The sequence below is a fragment of the Lactuca saligna genome, chromosome 5 (genome assembly GCF_052625555.1).
Source record: "Lactuca saligna cultivar CGN05327 chromosome 5, ASM5262555v1, whole genome shotgun sequence".
NCBI classification, from domain to species: Eukaryota; Viridiplantae; Streptophyta; class Magnoliopsida; order Asterales; family Asteraceae; genus Lactuca; species Lactuca saligna.
In genome coordinates, this window is record NC_136421.1 from 224,286,249 (window position 1) to 224,293,364 (window position 7,116).

At 39.3% G+C, this 7,116-nt stretch overlaps 1 non-coding gene across 1 annotated transcript; it reads left to right on the forward strand.

Annotated features, from left to right (window-relative positions):
• Nucleotides 1-3,889: 3,889 nt before the first annotated feature.
• On the forward strand, nt 3,890-3,962 carry TRNAF-GAA (transfer RNA phenylalanine (anticodon GAA)). Its single transcript has one exon. It is a non-coding gene; the product is annotated as a tRNA-Phe (tRNA).
• The last annotated feature ends 3,154 nt before the right edge of the window (nt 3,963-7,116 follow it).

Below are 7,116 nucleotides of genomic sequence, written 5' to 3' on the forward strand. Positions count from 1 at the left end.
GGGGTTAGGGAGGCTTAGAGAGAGAGTTTAGAGAGAGAAAGAAGGTTTGGGAGGTATGAGAATGAATGGAACCCGACACCTCTATTTATAGGGGAGAAATATGATGGACTCGTCGAGTCTGAGTCATGACTCGTCGAGTTGGTCCATGTGGTGGCCTTCTGGTGGTGCCACGTGTCCAATTCTGGTGGTGCCACGCCATCCCCTATCACGTATCAGCCTTCAAACTTAGAAAAATCATAACTTTCGCATACGAGCTCCGTTTTCGACGTTCTTTATATCCACGCGTAGGTAAAATCAAGATCTACAACTTTTGTTTAGACTCCGTCAGCTAATTCTCGACCGATCTCAAATTTAATAGTAGGAGGCGTTTAGACTGTTAAATGACCGCGAAGAGTTCATAACTCCTTCATCCGGACTCTGTTTTCGTCTGTCTTTTTACCGTTGAGTTCCTATTAATGAGACCTTCAACTCTCATTTAGGTCGCGTAAGCCAAAAACCGCTCGAACTAAAATTCGAGTTTCGGGCCGTGCACTACTAACCCGAATCTTAGAAAAATTATAACTTCTTCATACAAGTCAGATTTGGGCGTTCTTTTTATCGATGTTCTTATTTTAACATATTCTACGACTTTTGTTTAGATTGCTAAGGCTAAAAATTCCTCCATCATAAATTCACTATTTACGCTTCCCCGTGTCGTGCCGATTTTGCCGTAAAACTTCGACGGGCCATAACTTCTTCGTTATAACTCGGATTTCGGCGTTCTTTATATGTACGGAAAGATTGTGTCATATTCTACAACTTGGTTAAGATTATTTATTCTAAATAATCTTTTGTCGAAAAGTCATTTTCGACCCCTATTGCCTCTAATTTGACTAGCGCGGATCTACGGGCGTTACAATTATCTCCCCCTTAGGATGATTACGTCCCGGAATCATCAACGAAACAGGGTCGTATAATGACTCCATCCGTTATCTCTTCATCCTAGGTAATAATTATAACTTCTACATTCCTTCAAGTCTATCTTCTAGACTCGTTGACTGCAAGCAGTACTTGATCGTGCACTTGCTCTCTACCTAAGGTTAGACTCCAAATTATGACCTTCGAGTAAAAAAAAATCTCGATCCTTACTGGATACGAACTTGAGATGATTTCTCTTATTACTACTATAGATCGATGTGTCATATTCTAATGACCTATCATCGTATGTTGCAACACTTAGACTTAGGTCTCTTAGTGTTAAATTCTAAAATAGACTATGCCTTCCTTCATGTTCTAATGTGATATAATCACACTTTAACATTAGGCATTTCTAGCTACCAACTTCTTTAACAACGAGCGTGATATTTCTATTGATCGCTTTGATTTCAATCGTTTGGTTTAAGTCGGACGCTACATCAAACTTGGTTTTCTGAACCACGTAACCTACTCATCGTAGTCGGACTCAATGTGATATGACCACTAGGGAGTAGGGTCGGGATAACAACAATCTTCTTAGTCATTACCGAAAAAATGGTAACAACATACTTGAATAAAACGAAATCAATTACTGGCTTCTCGGTAACCTTGTGACTTTCCCTGATCCAAGTGTGAGTCCTGTGCTTCCGATAGTATAGGCCTTTACTACCTTTCACACCTACTCATACTCGTTCCAAGTATTGTCTCGCAGTTTCCCAAGTCACCATGCAACAAATCACACACTCATTCAACACATTAGATAACAAAACGAAGGTTTTATTACTTGAAACGATTACATGGGTGTTCAAGTTCACCCTAGATTATGCCTCTAATAGGCTACATCATACGACACTATGGCTACTGCATAACTTGATCTTCGGATATGAAGTCCTCATCATTGATTCCTTGCACGGTTTTCTGCTTCGTTGAGGATCATGTGGAATGCCCTCGGCCTTGGTGGCGTTTCTGGTCTTTCTGCTTTATTTTTCCTTGGGCAGTCTCTGGACATGTGCCCCTTGCCTCCACATCCGTAGCATACTTTGTCATTATGCGTGCAGTCTTTGGAATAGTGACCAGTCCTCCCACACTTGTAACAAGTCACTTCTTCGTTGCACTTTCCACCATGCTTCTTCTTGCATCTATCACACCATCTTGCTTCACCTCCATCTGCTCCTCCAAGCTTTGAGAATTTGCTTTCCTTGTTCGGCCTCGAAGATCCTTCAAACTTCCGCTTCTCTCCTACCTTATCTTTTTCTAGGAGTACATCTTGGATTTGTCAATTATGTTATGGCCGGAGTCCAGCTCATGACGACCTGGTCGAATTGGGAGAAGCCGTAGGTATTATTGCAGGTCAATCTATTGGAGAACCGGGCACTCAATTAACATTAAGAACTTTTCATACCGGCGGAGTATTTACAGGGGGTACTGCAGAACATGTGCGAGCCCCTTCTAATGGAAAAATAAAATTCAACGAGGATTTGGTTCATCCGACACGTACACGTCATGGACATCCTGCTTTTCTATGTTCTAGAGACTTGTATGTAACTATTGAGAGTGAAGATATTATACACAATGTGTGTATTCCGCCCAAAAGTTTTCTTTTAGTTCAAAACGATCAATATGTAGAATCAGAACAAGTGATTGCTGAGATTCACGCGAGAACCTCCACTTTGAATTTGAAAGAGAAGGTTCGAAAACATATTTATTCTGACTCAGAAGGCGAAATGCACTGGAATACTGATGTGTACCATGCACCTGAATTTACATATGGTAATATTCATCTCTTACCAAAAACAAGTCATTTATGGATATTATTAGGGGAGCCCTGGAGATACAGTCTAGGCCCTTGTTCGATCCACAAGGATCAAGATCAAATGAACGCTTATTCTCTTTCTGTCAAGCCAAGATATATTGCTAACCCCTCAGTAACTAATAATCAAGTGAGACACAAATTTTTTAGTTCGTATTTTTCTGGTAAAAATCAAAAAGGAGATAGGATTCCTGATTATTCAGAACTGAATCGAATGGCATGTACGGATCATTGTAATCTCAGATATCCGGCCATTCTCGACGGTAATTCTGATTTATTGGCAAAGAGGCGAAGAAATAGATTCATCATCCCACTCGAATCGATTCAAGAAGGCGAGAACCAACTAATACCTTCTTCAGGTATCTCAATGGAAATACCCAGAAATGGTATTCTCCGTAGAAATAGTATTCTTGCTTATTTCGATGATCCTCGATATATAAGAAAGAGCTCGGGACTTACTAAATATGAGACTCGAGAACTAAATTCAATCGTCAACGAAGAGAATTTGATTGAGTATCGAGGAGTCAAGGTATTTTGGCCAAAATACCAAAAGGAAGTAAACCTGTATACATACTAGAGAAGAATTGTTGTCAATTGATTCCATATTGAAGAAAGAATCGAATATTCATTGATCAAACCATTCACTCCATAATTTGATAGATCTTTTGAAGAACTGATTAATCGGACGAGAATAAAGATAGAGTCCCGTTCTACATGTCAATACTGGCAACAATGAAATTTATAGTAAGAGGAAAATCCGTCGATTTCAAAAATCGTGAGGGTTCAAGTCCCTCTATCCCCAAAAAGACCATTGGGCTCCCTAATTCTTTATCGTATCCTTTTTTCGTTAGCGGTTCAAAACTCCTTATCTTTCTCATTCACTACTCTTTAGACAATGAGCGTAAAATCACATGTGATATATATGATACATGTACAAATGAACATCTTTGAGCAAGGAATCCCCATTTGACTGATTCACGATCGATATTTTTATTCATACTGAAACTTACAAAGTTGTTCTTTTAACAAATTATAGGCCCGGGATGAGGCTTTGTAATACCCTTTCAATTGACATAGACCCAAGTTCTCTAGTAAAATGAAAATGAGTATGAGACATGAGGAATAGTTGGGATAGCTCAGTTGGTAGAGCAGAGGACTGAAAATCCTCGTGTCACCAGTTCAAATCTGGTTCCTGACACATGATTAATTTGTATGAGTCTCTATTCTACCAATTAATTGATATGAGCAATTAATTGATATGAATACATATTCATTAAGAGTCTAGATAATAATACATATTCTCCATCTCGTTCTTTAGAACCCCATCTATTTGATTTTTATAGAGGGGGTAAAGAGTTTATTATACAAAGTATGTAAAAAAAAGGGAGATTCTATTTTCTCTTCTTTTTTATTTCTTCTCTGGTTCAAAAAGAAAAGAATGTGAATACTTCATACACATATGCATATTCGAAGGTTAAGGTTGAAAGATTCAATAGAGTAGTTGAAGGATGCTAATAAATAAGATTCAGTTTTGTATTTTCTTTTCCATTTTTAATTTACTCCTACATTACATGACTTTATAGATTCCCCTTAAGTGATGTGTGCAGTCCAACCCTTTTCTCTTATCTGGGCCTCTACGTTCTTAGCTGCCCTAACAGCTGCTTTCAAAGTAGTTGCCATTTTGACCATTAGGCCACAGTCAGTGGGCAGTCCGTTAGCAAACCTATCTATCTTGGAGAGTTCAGTAGGCACCAAGTAGGGGAATAGCTTCATCCTTTCGGTGAATGCAGTGGCATACTCATCAACACTCATCTTCCCTTTCTTCAGGTTCTGAAACTCGTTGTTTAGGTCTATCAGATCTATCTCCGAGCAGTATTGCATTTTCAACTGTTCCAAAAACTCTTCCCACGACATCCTTAAGGCTTCTCCTCGTGGCATCGTATCTGCCAATAGCTTCCACCAGCTCAAGCCTCCAGTTTTCAGTTGTCTTACTGCGAAGACATACTTCTGTTTCTCGTTACAGCTACAACTCTCAAACACCATCTCCATCTCAGAGATCCAATCCATAATCTCAACCGGCTTCGGGCTTCCTGAGAGGCTTGGTGGTTTCGTACCCAAGAAATTCTTGTACATCCGCCCATCCTTGTTGTTTCTCCCTTCTGGGCCATCCCTTTGCTCACCTTGAGTCCCTACTTGACTCACTTGGTGGCTGTAGTTCCCTTCCTCAGATTGCTCGGGAACTGGCTTCGTCGGTTCAACATGTACGGTAGGTTCGTCCCTATTCAACATCTGTCTCATTTCTTCGTCGGTTCAACATGTACGGTAGGATCATGGCTTGAACTCCAGCCATGGTGACTGGCTCAGGCGCAACTTCTTCAACAACAGGTATTTGTTGAACCACTGGGGGTTGGTTCCGGTTCCCATTCGCATTTACGTTTCCGCTACGGGTTCTTGCCATCTTGATCTCTACACCGAATAAGGTGAATCTAGACCTTTACTTAGGATTGACGTTTAAATCATCCTTATCACTCCGAAACGTTTATATGCTAGTTCTAATATCGTATTCGTACGTTTAGAATCCTAAACACATAAGGTTTCCAGATCCGGTCGGCAACATACCATAGATCCGAACAACTAACAGCATATCAGGCACAAGTATTTAGCACATAAAAGTATTTTAGGCACAATTCCTAAAATAAGCTAGTGCTCACACCTCACAATCATCGCTTAGCATTCTAAGTTTAAGTCTAGAAATAAATCCATATTCCTAGTTCGCTTAAACTAATGCTCTGATACCAACTGTGACATCCCCAAAATCACGGCCAGAAAAGACCGATTTTTTTTGTTTATGCTTTATAAAAATCAGAGTACTTCATGTTATAAAAAGGTTGCGGAATTTGTTCCCAGAAAAACACGATCAATATGTTATTAAAACATTTTTGAAGAAACGTATTTTTATTCATCTTAAAACGTTTGGGATGTCATCGTTAATACAGAAACATAAGCATAAACAGAACTTACAATTATTTACACTAGGGATCTACATCTCTTTAAATCTCTCAGTGTAATGTCACTTCATATCGCCACCTGTGATGTAAATAAACTGAGTGGGTCAGGTTGGGAAACCTGGTGAGTACATAGGGTTTTCAACCCACAATAATATAATTGTTATGTTCAATCATCAAACAATTAACCCAATTACCCATCCCCGTTATCTTCTTTACTCCTAAGAGTCATCTATTATGCATTCGTTTATTCCAAAGTCCCTTACTTCTAGGGTTATAGGACTGGCACTAAATCCATAGCTGCCGATGTTTGTTCATAAAGCACTAATTCCATAGCTGCTATAGTCTATTCATCGGGTACTAAATCCATAGCTACCAGTGCTCAACAGGTACTAAGTCCATAGCTACCAATTCCTACAGGTACTAAATCCATAGCTACCAGTGTCTAACTAATAGGTACTAAGTCCATAGCTACCAATCCCCAACAGGTACTAAATCCATAGCTACCAACGTCTAACAGGTACTAAGTCCATAGCTACCGGTGTTTGTCCCATAGGCACTAAGTCTATAGCTGCCAATGTATACTCACGTCATCTTCTATCTCTCATCATTCATCTACCCATCATCATACCCAACATATTCGTATATATAAAATACGTATACAGTTTAAATCCTTTAAAACATGTATAAAACGTTCATCCAGCATAGACAGCAAGTATTCAGATAATATGCACACATAGCACGTAGTTTATATAAAATACTTCATATCTATGTGTAAGATGAAAGGGACTATGCACTCACTACACGTAAATTATATAATAAATACTTAATATCTATGTGTAAGATGAAAGGGACCATGCACTCACTACACGTAAATTATATAATAAATACTTAATATCTATGTGTAAGATGAAAGGGACCATGCACTCACCTGAGTAGGTGGTGACCCAGCACTCGGACAGCGCTGCGATACTCTCAAAACGATATTCCTTCGATAAAACCTAGTATCAACACCACTAGGGTTTAGTCTAACGATAACCGCGACTAATTAATAGTATAGCTATTATTATTATTATATAAGCGTTAAATAACACTCAATATAACTCATAATAATAGCCCAAACAATTATTTTAAGGTCCTAATAATGTTACTATAATTAATTAGAAGCTATATTAAAACTAGCGTAGGCGTAGCTCACTTACAGCGGGTTTTTTCGCAAAACCGGGCTTCGCTAGAGCAGCGTTTCCCAAGCCGAAAGGCTCTTTTCTCGGAGCCATCAGGCGCTCCGGGGCTTCCACCTCGTGCTAGGGAGTTACCCTAGGCTTTGGGGGGTTAGGGAGGCTTAGA